The sequence below is a fragment of the Otolemur garnettii genome, unplaced genomic scaffold (genome assembly GCF_000181295.1).
Source record: "Otolemur garnettii isolate 467f Iridium unplaced genomic scaffold, OtoGar3 scaffold00209, whole genome shotgun sequence".
Classification (NCBI taxonomy): domain Eukaryota; kingdom Metazoa; phylum Chordata; class Mammalia; order Primates; family Galagidae; genus Otolemur; species Otolemur garnettii.
In genome coordinates, this window is record NW_003852604.1 from 2,425,127 (window position 1) to 2,443,438 (window position 18,312).

The 18,312-nt window shown below is 40.5% G+C and overlaps 1 pseudogene; it reads right to left on the minus strand.

Annotated features, from left to right (window-relative positions):
• Positions 1-750: 750 nt before the first annotated feature.
• Positions 751-1,776, minus strand: LOC100948688 (annotated as a pseudogene).
• Positions 1,777-18,312: the final 16,536 nt, after the last annotated feature.

Sequence of the window (18,312 nt, forward strand, 5' to 3'; positions counted from 1 at the left end):
TTATAAGAATTATGCAGGGGTAGGTTTTTTTTTTTTTTTCAGTAAAAGGCTATGTTCAACCTTTGCATCCTTTCTAGTATAAAATTGCTTTCTGAATCTGTACCTTTGGTTTTCGACAGTGTCAGTAGGATGCGCTTCCTCCGTGTTCTGGGCTGTGGCTGAACCAGCACGGCTTAGTCAAGATCAGTTTTTGCATTCTGATGAGGTGTCTCTGGGAACTGGCTGTCTTGTAACTAATGTGACTGAAAAGGGATGTGTGTTTAATTATCCTGTCACTGAGGATGAGATTTGAGAAGAGGTAAGAGCTGCGTTTATTTCAAATAACAAACTGACACCCAGATCTTATTTTGCAGTGGTACTGTGTATACAGTCTGTGCAAGATAGATGCAGCCAAGGCTGAGAGGGAAGAACTTGCTTATTTTTATAACACTTGAGTATGGTACTTTCAGGATAGAGAGACCAATGGGAACCCTGGTTTGGCCATGAAGAGTTAATAGCCCATTAGGAGAGGAGAAAATTTGACACACATTTTATGATTTTTTAAAGCACTCTTAAATCCAACTCTTTCATCTAACAACTGCATAATGTACCTTCTCCTCAGCTTATGGATTATTCTCAAGGATAGACCATACATTAGGCCACAAAGCAAGCATTCAAAGAAATTGAAAACATACAAAATATTTTCTCTGAATCTATAGACATGATTAAGTAATGAAGCTGTTAACATCTGTTGTTTTATTTGCCTTTCACTTATATCCAATCTTTAAGCTCTGATTTCCACCTCATTGGCAGATTGCCAATGAAGATTTGGTAACTGTCAGAGTGTCTCACAATTCTTTGGGGTTCAACATCACTTTGATCACCAGCCTCACAGATTGGTCTGTGGCCTCTCTGGAGAGGAATGTTTATGTGTTGTTCTCACTCTCTTTGATCCCTTTGAGGTCCCTGTGGTGGAGTCTGAGATTCAGGTTGAGACTGTGGCTGAGGCTGTGAAGCTGGTACTTTAACAACATGAGGTGGTATTCCAGTAACCGGAACAGTGCCACTAGGTAGAAGGTTCTTACTGGTCGCAGATGCTCAAAAAAGGGTCCGGAAGTCTTCCTGGACTCTCTGAACTGTGTCTGGAGGTGCTGGAGAAGAACTCTTCTGAGTAACTTTAGGAATAGTTTCTTCTAACCCTGGCTCAGACTTTTCCTCTTGGATTTCAGATATAGGTTCTTGCTCTGGTTCTGGTTCAGTTTCAGGCTCTGGTTTGGCAAATGAATCCTCTAAATGTTCCTCCATGTCATTACTGACAACAGTCTGATCATAGAAAGTTCCAGAATCATCAGGAACCACCTCAGGTTCCTTTGCCTCTTTCTCAGACTCCTCCTGAGGCTCAGTGACAAAGCTTCCAATGACCTTATCTTGGTATCTGCAGATGTCATTGTGAACGTGGAATTTATTTGCAACAGAGCCCTCAGGAGCAAGGACAAATGTCTGCATGAATCTCCTCACAGCCTATCTGTTATTAAGGAGAAGCCCCATCCCGTGGACCACCACAACATCATTCAGAGTGGCATGAGCTTCAACTTGTTGAATCTTGGTGTGGCAGTTGGTAAAGTTTTCTGACATCACTCTCCTGTGGCTTTACGTTTGAATCCAATCCCCCATGGACATAGGAGAGTTCTTTCCATAAAGTCTATGTAGCACGTCTGGAGCCTGGTTCAGCAGTGTATGATTCTGTCTCACATACTCCCACCCAATCAGCAGGGGACTGTGCTTCTCCATCACCATTGCTTTGGTCAATTCAACTTGCACAACTAAGCAGGGGAGAAACACACTTTGCTCCACTTACTGGGGATGGCAGAAATTCCTCATGCAGTTGGGTCCCTGAATTTTATTTTGTTTTCAATTTGTATAGATTTGGGGGTATAAGTGCAGTTTTGTTGCATGGATACACTGTCTAGTGGAGATGTCTGGGCTGTTAGCGTAGCCATCACCCAAATAGCATCCATTGTGCCCACTAAGTAATTTCTCATTCCTCACCACCCTCCACCCTCTGAGCCTCCAGTGTCCATTAGTCCACTTTGTATGTCCACGTGTATGCATTATTTAGCTTCCACTTACAGATGACAACATGTGAAAACCACTCTAAATACAGGTAGCCATAAAAAAAGTTGGAGGCTTTATATCTTTTGTATTAACCTGGATGGAGTTGGAGGACACTGTCCTTAGTAAAATATCACAAGAATGAAAAAGCAAGTGTCCAATATATTCAATACTAATATGAAGCCAGTAGATGAACTAATACACACCAACACAAGAGAAAAACTCAATTCATGTTGGAGGAGGGCGGCAAAAGAAGGGCCATAGGGGATCGGTAAGCTCACCTAATGGCCACAATGTGAGGGTATATGGCACACCTCCTGGGTGATGGGCACAATTACAACAGAAATTTTACCTAACAAGTGCAAGCAAACAATATAACCTAATTGTTCCTTCATATTAATCTAAAATAAAAAATAAATACACGTAGTCCCTAACTTACAAACACCTGACTGAAGTATGACACACACTTACAAACAAAAGCTATTACAGGTAATAGGTAAATGTACCTGTTCCAACTTACATACAGATTCAACTTAAGAACAAACTTAAACAACTGATCTTACTCGTAACCTGGGGACTGCCTGTAGTGCTCAGCCTCCTGGATAAAAGTTTCCAGAAATCTCAGCTCCTGTAACCCCCAGTCCCTGATATGTGATGGATTCTCCAAATTCATTAGTCAGCATGTGAGCAAATGTGTTTTCTGTGCCAAGTTTGTCAGTGGTCATATCACAAGAAAGGCAATTTCATGAAATTTTGTCTGCAGGTAGAGTCATCCTCCCAGTCACTTCTACTTCATATCCCCCATCCACTGTCTGTGAGAGTGCAAATATGGCTATATTCCAGGTCATTCCATGGCAGTCCTGATAATTCTGTTGCTATAGCTTCCTTAAAATTTAATTTTTAAACCAATCACTACAGAATCTTAGCACTTTTCTGTGCCACTTCCTGAGATGAGGTTTTGAGGTTAGAGTTGGGATCATCTCAGTGCTTCACATGTTCTTAAAATGTCCATTTTCAACAAAGTGGCCATGGTACCCTTGCATATGTCTCCCATGATAAGGTATCTGTGTATAATTTTTATGTGGAATTGATCTTATAAATAAAATGTGCCTCGCCTTTGCCTACAGTTCTTTTTTTTTTCTTTCTTTTTTATTGAATGGTAACTATGTACATTAATTCACTTTTGGGGTACAGTATGGTGTTTTCACATACAATTTGAAACATTTCCATCAAACTGGTTAACATAGCCTTCATGTCATTTTCTTAGTTATTGTGTTAAAACGTTCATGTTCTACTCTTAGAAAGATTCACTTGTACCCTTGTAAGATAAACCACAAAAGTGATCCCTCCAACCCCTCTCCCTCCTCCCCATATTCTTAGGCTGTTATTAGGTTATAGCTTTCAGCCTACAGTTCTTAATGACCGACTGATTACCTGAAAATAGGACCTAACCTGGGAGGCAGGGATGGGAGTGTCACTGTCATCCCACCTCTCTGTTTAGTAGGATTTTTCCAGTTTGTGTACAAGTTGTGTTTTCAATTCAGTGGACACATAATAATCCCACATCCTTACGAGTTTAATTCCTTTAAGAAAGGTTTAGTAGCCATAGTTGGGAATGAACACCATTGGATCAATAGGAAACAGTAGAAAGTTTGGGTTGGGGAACAGCTATAGTAGAATATTTCTATTAATATATCTTCCTTCCAGATCAATAGAATGAGACTAGTCTTTCTTCTGGACACTCTAGGAACTATATTTTAGTGATTCCTTAGGGCCAGCCTTCTTTATTTCAACTCCCTCTTTCCAGGCAGTAATAGCATAACTCTGAAACATGCTTTTGAGGTTCTTCTTGTGATCTTTTAAATAAGTCCTGTGTGCAGAATACTATTTCTCCAATCAGCAAACCTTAGGTCCATAGGGAGAGTCTATGTCATTTTAAGATAGCAAGGTGAAGAGAGAGATCTTCTTATCTCCACCAGCGCCTCCTGGTGGCAGAGCCGGAAAAAGGAGGCCAGAACTTCTCGTTTTCGAACTCCTGGCTCTAACAGTTTAGGGCAGAGAAGGTCACGTGTAGAGCTGTGATGACAGGTAAGTAACACACAGGAGCTTGCTCCACCAACAGACCTCCTCCTTCTGTTTTAGTAACGGGGACCAGCAAGCATCTCTCTATCAGTCAGGGCTAACACTGGTTGTAGTTTGCTTATTCACTCTCCCTTTCCTCCTGCCTCCCTCTTTTGTATCTAGTGTTCGTTTGGAATGAAGACGTGTTACCACCATAGAAAATATTTTTTCTTGCCGTTTTTATCATCCTTTAAATACCAGTAATCAGATGACTCCTATTCTCCATCTCTCCTACCTGCCTCCCCAAATCTTTATTAACTGTGGGTATGGTGGCTCATGCCTATAATCCTAGCACTGTGGGAGGCTGAGGAGGGAGAATTGCCTGAGTGAGAGTGAGACCCTGACTCCTAAAAAAATGAAAAATCCAGCTGAGTGCTGCAGCGATCACCTGTAATCCCAGCGGCTTCCAGAGGCTGAGGCAGCGGGATGCCCACAGCCCGAGTCTGAGGTTGCAGTGAGCTATGACACCACTGCTCTCTGCTCAGAGCATAGGGTGGGACTCTGTCTCAATGGAAAAAAAAAAGAATGGAAACTAGAGGCTGGTAACCTCAAAAAATGGTGATAACTAATGGATAGTGTCCATTCTAACGATGGACATATGAAATAATTTTTATATTAGGAATAAAGATGGTTATAGTTTATACATTTATTTTCTGTTTTTTATACCTAGTATTATTTTGGTGCCAGATATGGGCTCAGGTTCTGGGTTGAGCCACTTGGGATCCCACTGACCTGGCCCCCAAGCAATACCTGGGACTGGCTACGTGGCACTGACAGCACCTTAAACTTCCCGTGACCCTGCCAGGGGTCCCTGCAGGACCTGCTGCCCTGGCACCTGAGCTGCTTTCCTGTGTGCCATTGATGCAAAGGTGGCATTGATGTGCTTTCTCTGTGGGCTCTTTCACTTAAAGGCTGAAAGCTCACGAATTCTGAAATGGGGACCAGGGGCTGGTTCCCTGGTAACCTCTGGTGGGAAGCCTCATTCTTAAAAGGATCTAAAGTTCTAAAGGGAAACTGAAAAAGGATTTCCACTGATTCCATGCCCCCTCCCCTCTGCCTAGCTCCAATTGGTCCCATCTGTGGGAAATTATCTAAATCGTGCACATTTTATTACATATCTTCTATTTTTGAAAGATGGGGTTATAAAAGAATGCACCTTTTATAAATGAATAGTATCTAGGTAGGTACCTTAAATAGGTAAGTTAATTAACAAGAACTCAGTTGGAAGGGTGCAATTCTACCAAAGTTGCTTCCTCAGCAGGCTAGTTGGTCCTTTAGGTCTGAGTCCCCTTGGACTTGCTCTTCTGCATGAATAAAAGTCTTCAACTGTGTTATAGCTGCTGCTTTCAGAGTCCCCAGAGGGCTGTACATGTACTAACTTGTCTGGAGGATTCATCTGGAATTGAAAATAACAACTTTAAGAGCATAGTCAGAGACCTCTGTCAGTTAATATAAAGCTCTGTGGCATCCCTAAACTGATCCCACAAAGAACCCTGTAAGCCAGCCAACCTGTGTATGGCATTCGCTCAGGACCTTTAAAGGTCCCCAAGAAGACTTGGGTCCACAGACATTGAAAACAGCTGTTTCATTATGTGGGACACACATATACTTTTTAGCACAAAAGTTGTCATAAAACTGTTATTTTTTGGAGTCTAAGCAATGGTCATAGAAAAGTTTTCTTTTGGTGTGCTGCAGTAGGAAGTAATTTTTTTATACCTGAGAACAGTGACAGACAGAAAATCACATGAGGGTTTCCAAACTTTCACCTTTTTTTGTTTCTTGAAAAGTCCTTGCTGTGAGTGGTCGCAAGGTGAAGGCCTCCAAGGGCCAGCAAATCTTAATGTGACCAGTAAGCTCTCTCTCTTTTCAAAAATGTCTTTGGAAAATAGCATCATTTTCAGGGGCATTAAACCATCTGCTTCATGCTTCATCCTCCTTTTTTGGTCTCACTTTGTCACCCTTGGTGGAGTGTCATGGCATCACAGCTCACAGCAACCTCAAACTCTTGGGCAGAAGTGATCCTCTTGGCTCAGCCTCCCAAGTAGCTGGGACTATATGTGCCTACCACAATGCCCAGCTAGTTTTAGAGATGGAGTCTCACTCTTGCTCAGGTTGATCTCCAGCTCCTGCATTCAGGCAATCCACTTGCCTCTGCTCCCAGAATGCTAGGAATACAGACATGAGCCACTGCGCCCAGGCACCCTCATCCTCCTTTTTAACACCTTCCTGCATCCTTTCAAACTAACTAGCTGATCTCCTTGCCTCAGTTTTCCATCATAATGCTCTGATCAAACTTTTACATTAAATATTCCTCCTTTTGATATCAAAGGTCTGACAGCTCTTCTAAGTTTGACACATTGTTTTGTGACCTGGTGAAGTGAGAGTTAACCTCACTCAGGTATCTAGAGAAACTCTGGCTTTAGGAAGAATACATGTGACAATGTGTATTCACCCCTTCCCTTGACTTATTTTCTTGGAAGGCTGCTGTGGCCTAATTGGAGAATTCATTAGTATCCTTATTCACTCTGTCATTCACTAAATGCAACAGAACTTCTGTAAGTTGACCACTCAAGGGACTGTGACAAACTGATCAACATACAGAGGTGGTCAACATAAGGAACTAGGCCTACTGTACTGATATGTACATGTGGTGCATGTCCCATCTATGAAATTAGGTACTTTAACATGGTCAATGTAGGGAGGTGGTCAGCTATGGAGGTTCTAATGTATTTATGACACATCAGATGCTATTGCTTAGTGCTTGGGATTCAAAAGTGCATGATTCTTGTCTTGGCAAATTTTGTGGTTTGGTCGGAGAGAGATGTTAATTGAATGCTACATATATAAACTGCTAAGAGTTAGAGCACAGCGACTGTAGGCAACTTAACAGGAGATGCGATCCACTCTAGGAGTGTTTTCCTGGGGGAAATGATATGAGTTAAGATCTTTGGTGTGAGCAGGAGTTGAGCTGGGTGAAGTACAGGGAGTATACGGGGAGGTGAGTTACAAGAAGAGGGAACAGAAGATGCAGAAGCCCTGGGGTGGGGATGTGTGTGAGGTGTACAAGGTGAGGGCATGGTGGAATTAAGGAGAGGAAGGGGATCTGCCCTGGGATGAGACTTGATCACTAGGCAGGGAAAGGGGTCTAGCGGAGGCTGTGGCATAAAGACAGGTGGTTCTCCTTTAGCTTATTTTGGAAATAGCATGCCTTGTAAATAACAATGATACATCCCCCTTTGTCTGGCCCACAAATCATGATTCTGTGATCCTAATGCTGGTGTTTCTAAAAGTGTAATCCATAGATTGTGTAGTCTGAGCAGTGGCAAAGAATGCTTGCAGGCTGGAATAAAGAGGAAACACCTCAGGTTGTAGAGGTCAGCTCCCTTGACAACCGAGGGACTCTGCTTGACAACCAACTGATGCTGTCAGTTTCTCAGTGAGGCCTTCCCTGACCCCCTCCAAATTATTTAAAATTATATCTCCTTTACTATATTCAACTTTTTACCAGCCTTATTAATTTGTAGTATTTATCATCATCTCATGTGTTAGATAATTTGCTTATTTACTTTTATTGTTTATATCCCTTCATTATGTCACCTACATGAGATTTCTAGTACCTAGAACAGAACCAGCACAGAACATATTTCATCCATGCTAATGTACACATATTTTCAAGTAATTAGACTCGTCAGAATTTTACAAGAGTTCTAATCAATATATTGGGACTGGGCTGTGGACAGGCATGCTGTAGCTCATCACTTGCACATGGAGAACTTGGTTTGAAACTTTCTCCCGAGAACTCTTTGGGACTTTTGATGCAAGCATCAAAACTTGAGAGATAAGGGCCACCAAAAGGCAGGAAACTCTGGGGATAAGAGTGGATTATTTTGGCTTGGTGCTTGTAGCACAGTGGTTATGACTCCAGCTACGCACACCAAGGCCAGTGGGTTCGAACCCAGCTCGGGCCAGCTAAACAACGACAATTGCACCAAAAAATATAGCCAGGCATTGTGGCAGATGCCTGTGGTCCCAGCTATTTGGGAGGCTGAGGCAAGAGAATCACTTAAGCCCAAGAGTTGGAGGTTGCTGTGAGCTGTGATGCCATGGTACTCTCCCAAGGGCCACATGGTGAGACTCTGTATTAAAAAAAAAAAAATGAGTGGAGCATTCTTTTAAGAGATGCTGTATCACCAACATTGGTTGAGATGGCTCAAAGGCTGACAACTATGTGGGAAATGGGGAGGACATTGGTGACTGTGATTCAAAAAGTGATTCAGAAGAGTCAGACTCTTCTATGTGAAAATATTTTAGAATTGCTTTAACAAATTGATGTTGTTTATACTTGCTTTTGTATGCAGAGAGTGACATGATTGAAAATATCCATAAGAGCTCTTTCTATTTTTATAAAACGATTCTAAGACTGAATGGTAAAGTGTGTCAGATTAATTGGTAGTTTCTCTGATCTTCTAATGATAAAAGTTTCTTTAATCTTGGTATAAAAATAATGATGTATTTAAAGTTGATGGCATTTTAGATCCAATGAAAAATGAGAGCAGATGCTCAAATATTTGTTAAATGAGTGAGTGAAGTTTCCCCCCAGACCTTTTCTTCTCCCAGGAGCCTTTTGATTTTTCCTAAAAACTCATTACACAGCGCCACCTGCAGGGAAGACAGCATTTGACATCTTATCTGGATGTGGGATAACAGCATAGTGAGCTCCTTGGCTTTATCCAAGATCTCTGCATGTATTATCCTTTGAAACTTATAAAAGCCCCTTTGTTGGAAGGCATGAACTCAGAAATCCAGGAATGACGCTCAAGCTTTGAGTTCTTTCTGTTCTGATATAGCTTCCTGTTTCAACATCATTAAGGATGGCAACAAGTTCAGAAAACAGGCAATGTCACCATCTAACCATTTTGTGGGTAGCTCATAAAACTATCCTATTTATTTTGTCCTATCTACAAATAATACCTGAGATGGGTGTTTATTTCCTTTAGGCAAGACTGAGAAGGCATATCAGATAGATAAAGGAGAGGGAAAGTAAAAATATTTGCTAGCATATATAGTATTTTTTTTTCTAGTTAACAGCGTCTAGAAAAAGCTTGTTAAAAAAAGACCTCTATTAACTTTCTTATGATCTAGTAATATTAAACTTTTAGGGAAGGTCTAAGACTATCTGGTTTTAACCAACTACTTCTATCTAGTAAGAAATCGTAATAATGTATGCATAGTGTGATTGTGAAGTTATTATTTTTTCCGAGAACAGGTCTGTGCCTCAACCCGTTAACACAGCAGTGTGCTGGTTTTGGTGGTAGGTGGGAGCACGGCAGTTCTGTGTGTATGTTGGGGCTTAAGACATGGAAAAGGCCGCTGATGTTAAAGTCAGGCCTGGTAATTGTTTCTTCATCTCTAGGACAGTTCCAGGTCATTAGCATCCTGAATAAGCTAAAATTTGTAGGATGTTTATTCTTTATGGCAATTTTTAGATTTGTGAAAGGTATTCTATGTGCCTCTCAGTCATCACAGAACAAGAGTGAAGTGGGCATTGGGAATGCTGATTTTGCCACCTGTACTGAATCTCAGGCCTATGTGGTGTTGGAACGCTCATGTTGTGGCTATAGATATTGTACTTTATCCCTAAATCATGACGATAGAAGACGTATCTTTTTTCCATTTCCACATAGATGCTTTTGTGACTGTAACATTAGTTTTACAGTAAAAATGAAGCCCAGATCCCTGCAGTACATCTCTTCCTGAGTCTTATGCAAGACTCCAGTCCTGTGCAAGAAAGGGATTGCCTTCCTCTCTCTCTCTCCCCTCTACTGACTTCCCTTCCTTCTCCTCATCGTGCATCCTTCTTTGACTGGCTGTCCTGGTTTTTGACAATATAACCTCAAATGGAACTTAGGCAATGGCTTTGTTTTCCTTGTTTGGCTGAGTTTCCCAGGAACGTGTGGGAAAAGAATGGGCATAAAGTGCATGTTGTGATTATAAGGATGGAGTTAATCATCTTTGAATCATGGTGCTGTTTTATGTGTGCTATGATTTAAGATGCTTAAAGGAGTTTGATCCATTAAATATCTAAGTTCCAGTTTGGATTTGTGAGTGTGATTTACAGTTACAGAGATCTTGCGCTAATCAGCAAGTCTGCTTTATTAGGGATTTGAAATGTTTTTTGAGACAGAGTCTCAAGCTGTTGCCCTCTGTAGAGTGCTGTGCCATCACAGCTCATAGCAACTTCAACCTCTTGGGCTTAAGCAATTCTTTTGCCTCAGCCTCCGAAGTAGCTGGGACTACAGGTGCCCATCACAATGTCTGGCTATAGTGGTTGTAGTTGTCATTGTTGTCAATGTCCCATTTATTTTTGGTTGTAGTTGTCATTGTTGTTTGGCAGGCCTGGGCTCAGTTCAAACCCGCCAGCTCTGGTGTAGGTGGCTGGTGCCCTAGCCGCTGAGCTACAGGTGCCGAGCCTACAAAGTCACTTTTAAGAAAGACTAGGTTTCAGGTGGTAATTCACTAGTGTTAGGGCTAAGGCCTGAGAAGGGTTTAGTTCTTGCCTCGGCACTGGGAACTGTGCATATGTGGTAACCAAAGTATCGCTGTTAGAATCTTAATGTGTCCCCATTGTAGGGCTTTCTGGTAAAAGTTTTCTTTTTTTTTTTTTTTGAGACAGAGCCTCAAGCTGTCCCCCTGGGTAGAGTGTCGTGGCATTACAGCTCACAGCAACCTCCAACTCCTGGGCTCAAGCGAGTCTCCTGCCTCCGCCTCCCAAGTAGCTGGGACCACAGGCGCCCGCCACAACGCCCGGCTATTTTTTGGTTGCAGCCGTCATTGTTGTTTGGCGGGTCCGGGCTGGGGATTCGAACCCGCCACCTTAGGTGTACGTGGCTGGCGCCTTAGCCGGTTGAGCTATAGGCGCCGGGCCGGTAAAAGTTTTCTTAAGCGCCGATTTCTATTTCATACAGACTTCCCAACCTACATGTTCTAACACCAGGCAGATGTGTATAGTGAGGCAGGCAAAGAGGAGGGAGGATGGGGGAGAGAGAGCTTTCACTTGGCTCTGAAAGGAAAACAACTGCTCAGGTTTCTTGACACAAGGCAACAGGAGTTAAAGAGAGCTGGGTTGTGGTGGCCTGATCCCAAGCTTTAGTAAACAGTCACCCAGGGATTCTGCCTATTAAGCCCTTTCTTCCCATTCTCTCTTAAACTTGCTTCAATTGTGTTTTTACCCCCACCCTTCACCAAAACTGCTTATTTTTTGTTTAAGTCACCAATTCCCCTCCACCTTGCTGAGCCCAGTGATTTCTTTTCAGGCCTTAGCTTACCTTATTGGTAGCATTGACTATTTTTACCTTCGTATTCTACCCAGGCCACCACATTCTCCTGATTTCCCCCAGAATAACCTCACTGATTTCTTAGCCCTTTTGTGGTTTCTGTCTTTCCCTAACCCCTAATGTTGGGAGGTCTCGGAGCTCAGTCTTTGGACGCATTATCCAAATTTTATCGAGTTATAGACAATAATGATAGACATCTAATAAGATAAAATAAGCTTTATTCATAAACATTACCTCATTCAAAGTTAAAAATGAGGGAAGTGTCTACTATCAAGGAATTATGAGAATGCCCCTGGCTATTTCATTTAGAAGTTAATCTATTTTCCGCTTCAGAAAATAACTATGATATAGTTTGTCTTAGGTTCTTGAAAACTATGAAGTAGCACAACTGATGCATAATCCTCAGGCAGCTACAGAAATTGGTATCAAATTCTGGAGTATACAAGGGGATGGCCAGATTTCTTCTGTCATGGAAGAGGGGCTATAACATTTGACGCACAAGGGAATGATCCAACGGCATGTATTCAGATTCCTGAAAAGGGAAAATGACAGGGAACAGATCCTGATGTGTTTGTTGCTCAAACATTTTCTGAGTGTCCACTGTTTCTAAGAAAAGCCATGTGTGTGTTTAAGTAGATCTTGAGAGAACATTCTGTCCTTCATACTTCTGTCTTTAAGATAATAAACCAGTGATTTTCAACCAGTGTGCTGTGACAAGATCTTAGATATGATGTAAAAAAATTTTTAAAACCATTAATTAAATTATTTTCTAAAGAAGTTCAAAGCATAGTAAGTATATATATATATATTTTTTTTTTGATCAACATGATTTAAGTGTGCCATGGAAGTTTAACTTCAAGTGTGCTGTGAGATAAAAAAAAGTTGAAAAACGCTGCAATAATGATTCAAGAATAGCATGTGCCCGAGGTTATGAATGGTTATTATGAACATTTGACAGTTTTAAGCTCTGAAGAATGTTCCAGATATTCAAGACTACAATTAAAAGGTCTAAATACATTTCAAATTCATGTTGAAATAGGACACGAGTTAAAACACACATTGGGCATGTGTTTAGTCCCTCTAGGAAGTGGCTGGATCCTAACTTTAGGATTTTTCTGAGTTACCCTTTACTGTGAGTTAGCTACAATAAAGCCACCATTTTTTACACTTAATACTTTTATTTTTAGGATTTAGATACCTACTGACATCGAATTGAATGACTTCATGTTTGTCTTGATAATAAATTTTTACCCTAAGTTTTAGGAGACAAACTCTTACTTAAAATGACTCCAGTTACTACTCCAGTTAATGACAACTAATACAAATGATAAAAATAAACTTAAAATTTCTGAATTGGAGATCATGAACTATAAAAATGGCACTCCGACAAAGCTTTGTACAAATCTGAGCAGTACTAAGAAATGCCACTTCTAAGTTTTCTTACCTCAGCCGTCCTTCAGAATTCATCATTTCGCCCTCTTCCGTGATTAGGTTTGTTGAATTCTTCTTCCTTTTGTGTGCCAAAAACACGTTTAGAGAATGCAGTTTTCTTTGGATTTTTGCTTCATTACTCACCTGGCTAAAATGGGAGAAAACATTAGCACATTCCTTTATATCTATTTAGGGATCTGTGTCCATGTTTAGTTAGTGCTAAACTCATTTATCACTTGTTTTCATTTGTCTTGATTGTAAAACTTTACCCTAAGGTTTACATGAACCCACCAGCCCTGGAGCATGTGGCCAGTGCCCTAACCACTGAGCATACGGGTGCCCAGGGGATTCTTATTTTAAGATGTTAAACCAACAAACAATGGAAAACTTGTGCAAAGGAGACCTTCCTGTGCAGATTATTTTTTTTAAATACCTAATCAGAGTAAATATTAATCTAAATCTTGGAGACTTCAGACCTTCTCAAAATCATTTGTTATTAGAGTAGCACCCTTCAATTTTTCATGTGCACTTGAGTCCTCTAGAGATCTGGTTAACATGTAGGTTCTGATTCTATGGGTCTGGGTGGGGTGAGATTCAGAATTTCTAATAAGCTCCCAGATGATGTTCTGCTTCAGGTCCTTGAAGCAAACTTTGACCATCGAAGACTTAAAGTACACAGAGTCCATATGAATCTGAACCCATCCATGGTTCTAAAGAGGGACAAAATACTCTCTACTTTTCATCTCTTCTCCATGGTTGTAAGCTAAGAAATTGCATGCTGAGAATATCTTCTCTTGCTATTTACTGGCTGGTTGGAATATGTCAATTTATTTTTGTTTCCTTCTCATCTCCTTTGGCAATCTTAAACATGGGTCAGAGCAACTTGATTGGCTGCTTAAATCTGTCAGCTCTTAGGTGACCCTAATGTTCAGTAGAATAAGTCCAAACCTCCTTCCGCTTCTCTTAGTATTAACACTATTCTCATATTTTAGGGGTTATCCTAATGATGTGTAAAATAGAGACTTATATTCTCATCAAGGTCTACCTTTCTCTGGCCATGCTACCTAATAGATAATATTTTGGGTGTGGTTTATGAGTTTAGAAGGACTTACCTGGGGAAAATACAGGTCACAGGTATGTCGATTTGGTTGTCTAAGGTGGCTGAGATATACAGGATGTTAGTTTTATGTTGCAGAATAATCCCTGGGAGAATCTGAGGAGAGAAGTGTTTGGATGACCAGTCAAGCTATCTAACATGGGCACATCTGCTCTAAGGTAACAGAGATGGAGATTCTGCTTCCTGGAAGGAGATGGGAGAGATGGATTCAGATCTGGTGGTACGTGGAATTTGTTATCTGAATCAAAAATCATAGTTATGTTTCACTTTCAATAAAATACACCATAAGTTGACCATCCAAGGGATTGTAACAAACTGGTCAACATATGGAGGTGGTCAAAATAAGGACCTACGCCTGCTGTGCTGATAAGTATATGTGGTGCATGTCTGGTCTATAAAAATTAGGTCAACTTAAGGAGGTAGTTAATATAGGGAGGTCGCCAACTATGGAGGTTATACCGTATCTTCTTTTGAAAAATATTGCTCCAGGTGGAGTTTTGAATTCTGGTAATGAAAGCATAAGATTTGAAATGAACCTGCTTTGGGATGCTGTTCCTACTTGCTGTTTGTTACTCAAAAAATTGCCTAGTCTGTTTGAACTTTGGTTTCTTCAAGACTGAAAAGTGGCAAGCTAATGTCATAGCATTGGGAAAATGTATACTGCTAACATTTAGAAAGCAAAGGCATTGTAAACATGAAATATATGGAATAGCTGTCATTATAGTGAAGAAAACCAGAGTTTCATTAGGCTAGTGAAGGCTCTCCTAAGAACATTATAATATCGTTTTTGGGATGCTCATGGTCCCTGAGTTTTCGAGATGGGTAGATTAATCTACTCTAAGCACTTCTGTAAAGAAACTTATTTTATGCTGGGATGGACAAACTACAGCTTGTGGTCACATCTGGCCCCAAACTTGTTTTTGTAAATTTTCACTAGGACACCACCATGATCATTCATGTCCATATTGTCTGTGGCTGCTTTTGAGCTACAGGTATGGAGATGAATCATTGCAATGGAACACATATGGCTCACAAAGCCCGAAACGTTCACTATCTGCCCTTTAATGGAAAAAAAGTTGCTAACCTTTATTTTAAATGAGGCTTCTCTTTTATTAAGAAATAGTTATAGCATTCTTTTTTAATTTTGGAAACTAGACAGAAAAATATAGGACTCTTCTGATTTTATAATGCAGAGACTATCATAGTTAATCTATGAACATATATCTTTGTCCTTTTAAAAAAATATATAATTTTTAACATGGTTAAAAATACTAAATATTATTTATACTTGATGAAATCCTATTTCCTTTAACATATTTACAACAGTGAAAAAATGTTGTTTTCTTTTAGCAAAATCTGACTTTTAAGGCTCAGTTGTTACTGGGTTAAATAAGCCCTGTTTCTACTTGTGTGGAAAAAGCATATGAAATTCATTATGAGGTCCTCTCAAGTACTGCAAGAATGTAGGATAAAGTTTGGGGTAGGACCACTGAGGAGAGAATTTATTCTGCTTTGAAAAGCCTCCAGGAGTTTGATAGCATACATGATCTTCCACTTACATCTAAACACCATGAATTGTACTAATTACTTAATAAATAGCCTGCAGGATAACAGTTGGTTTTACTACATAGTAAAAAAGCTTTTCCTTCCTATAATCTCTCAAGTCACAGACCCATCCCCTTTCTAGTTTAGTTTTGTATCCATTAGAGCTGTGCAAGTGTAAGATGTAAGATAAAATATAAATCCATTTCTTTAGTTATCCTAGCTACACTTCAATGTTCAAGAGTCACATTGGCTATCATATTCAAGAATGCAGGTAAAGAACATTTTCATTACTGCAGGGGATTTTGTTGGGCAGTATTGTCTTAGAAACAGGTACACATTAGAAGTTGCAGCTACTGATCAATAAATAAGAAATTTCAGCTTTTTTTTTTTTTTTTTCCAAAACAGAGTCTCACTTTGTTGCCCTCAGTACAGTGCAATGGCACCATAGCTCACAGCAACCTCAAACTCTTGGGCTCAAGCAATTGTCTTGCCTCAGCTTCCCAAGTAGCTGGGACTATAGGCGCCCACCACAACACCTGGCTATTTTTTAGAGATAGAGTCTTGCTCTTGGTCAGGCTGGTCTCCAACCTGTGAGCTCAGGCAATCCACCTGCATTGGCCTCCCAGCATGCTAGAATTACAGGCATGAGCCACCATGCCCAGCCTGTGAAATTTCAGAATCTTAACTTTCTATGCTCTGAATATAACTGATGGGAAAATCAATTTGACTTTATTACAAGAAGAAACTCAGTAACATTTGGTTTGTGGGGCTAAAAAGGACAAGGACACAAAATGGGGGTAGGTAATTAAATAAAAATAGCCATAGTTCTTACTGTTGTTTTGATGCCACATTCAGTAATGCTGTAGAAAAACTCATATGAATCTTCTAGCTCCATGGTGACAGGGCATCCTTCTCCCAGATACACTTCATCAGGCTGTGCACACACATCGTCAAATAAAAGAGCTTTAAGCCTGACCCGAATCCAAGAAGGGCCGCACTGGACGTCAACTTTTGAGAGAGAAAAGAGAAATGTTAGCATGGCTGTTCAGAGGAAGAACTGGGTTTCAGTGCTTCCACTTAGTAAGGGAAACATTTTTTCCCTTTACTAAAGCAAACTAAATAACTGAAACACACAAGCATACAAAAGGTAGTCCTTTCATGACTGCCCAGTCTTCTAAAGATATCCCTTTATACATCTACTTAGAAGGGTCTCCATTAGCAAATGGAGGAGGGTTAGCAAGTTCTAATTAGAATGATATTGTACCATTTGGAGTCACAACAATAAGATATAAAGTCTGATGCTTTCCCCTCAAACTGAAGCCCCTCTGAGAAAATTTTGTATCTTCACCTTTGTATTGAACACAGCATGGAGTGAGTATAAAAAGAAAGTGTAATATAAAGTGAATGTTACTATGGTGCTGCACAGAGCATCCCATAGGCTCAGGGATCAGGAAGGGACAGGTTGTTGTGACTCTGCCTGTCTTCTTATCACTTGGAAAAATTGGACGGTAACTTTTTAGTTAGGGAACAGGAATAATTTGTGGATACATCTTGATGATTGGTCTGGGTTCCAGGAAAAGAAAAATGGAAGGAACTAAGCAGACACTATCATGGTTTGCAGCATCCCCATGGGGAGTGGAAAGGAAGCGGACTCGTTCCATATTGGCATTAAGTCATCTCAGCTGGTTGCTTGTAGGAACCTGGGAAGAGCTACTGAAAAGGTATCAGTGAACAGAGCAGCATAAACCATTTTTCCAAACTCTTCAGGAAGGGAAGTGTTAACAGTCGGCCTGTAACACCCTCACTCTCCATTAGGGATGGCCAAGGAAGTAACTGATCTTGATCAAACCTCCATGTAAATGTGAGTGGTATTTACTAGCGGAGTCCTTTCTCAGAATAAATGTGTTCTGTCTAGATTGCTTATTGTAAACAGATCTGAAATTTATGAATTTATGGGGTACAGTTGACTAAGCATTTTTTTCTCTGTAGTTAAAAGTACAAAGCTGGGGAATCACCAAAGTGGACCGGATTCCTTTGAGAATTGTTTTCATACACATTGTTCAGAACTCATCTGTAAGCCCCAAACTAAAATGAATCCATGTATGGGAGAAAGACACAGTTTTAGAAGCTCTGTTGGATGAATTTGGGCTTCTGGGGAAGAGGATGCCATATATCTTTGCCCATATGGGGTCATTCTTGCATTCTTGGAAAAATTAGTAATTTTGGTACAAGGTATGATTCTCTATGATCTATGATTCCCTAAGGTTCTGCTTTGACAAGACAATTCTTTGTGTTGACACCACTCTTCCCTACAATTCTCTCCCCTCCCTTCTAAGGGAGAAAAAGGTATCAAAAGTCAAGATTCTGGTTTGAGGAAAACACAAGGGTTTGATGAGAGATCACTGGTTAAAGATAAGACACCAGGCAGACGCTTAATCTGCAGCTCTGAGAAAGAATTTCAGCCCTCAGCCACTGACGGGTTAGCAGGGTCCTGCAGGGATTTCTGCCCACTGGGCATTGTCAGTTAAGAGAGTGGCACAGTCTAGCTGTCTTTAAAATAACATGTCATTTAAAACCAAGATGAAGAAGGTGGGAGGAGGTGAGGGGTAAAAATTTACCTATGGGTATAATGAACACTATTTTGGAGATAAGATTAAGTCCTGACTTCATTAA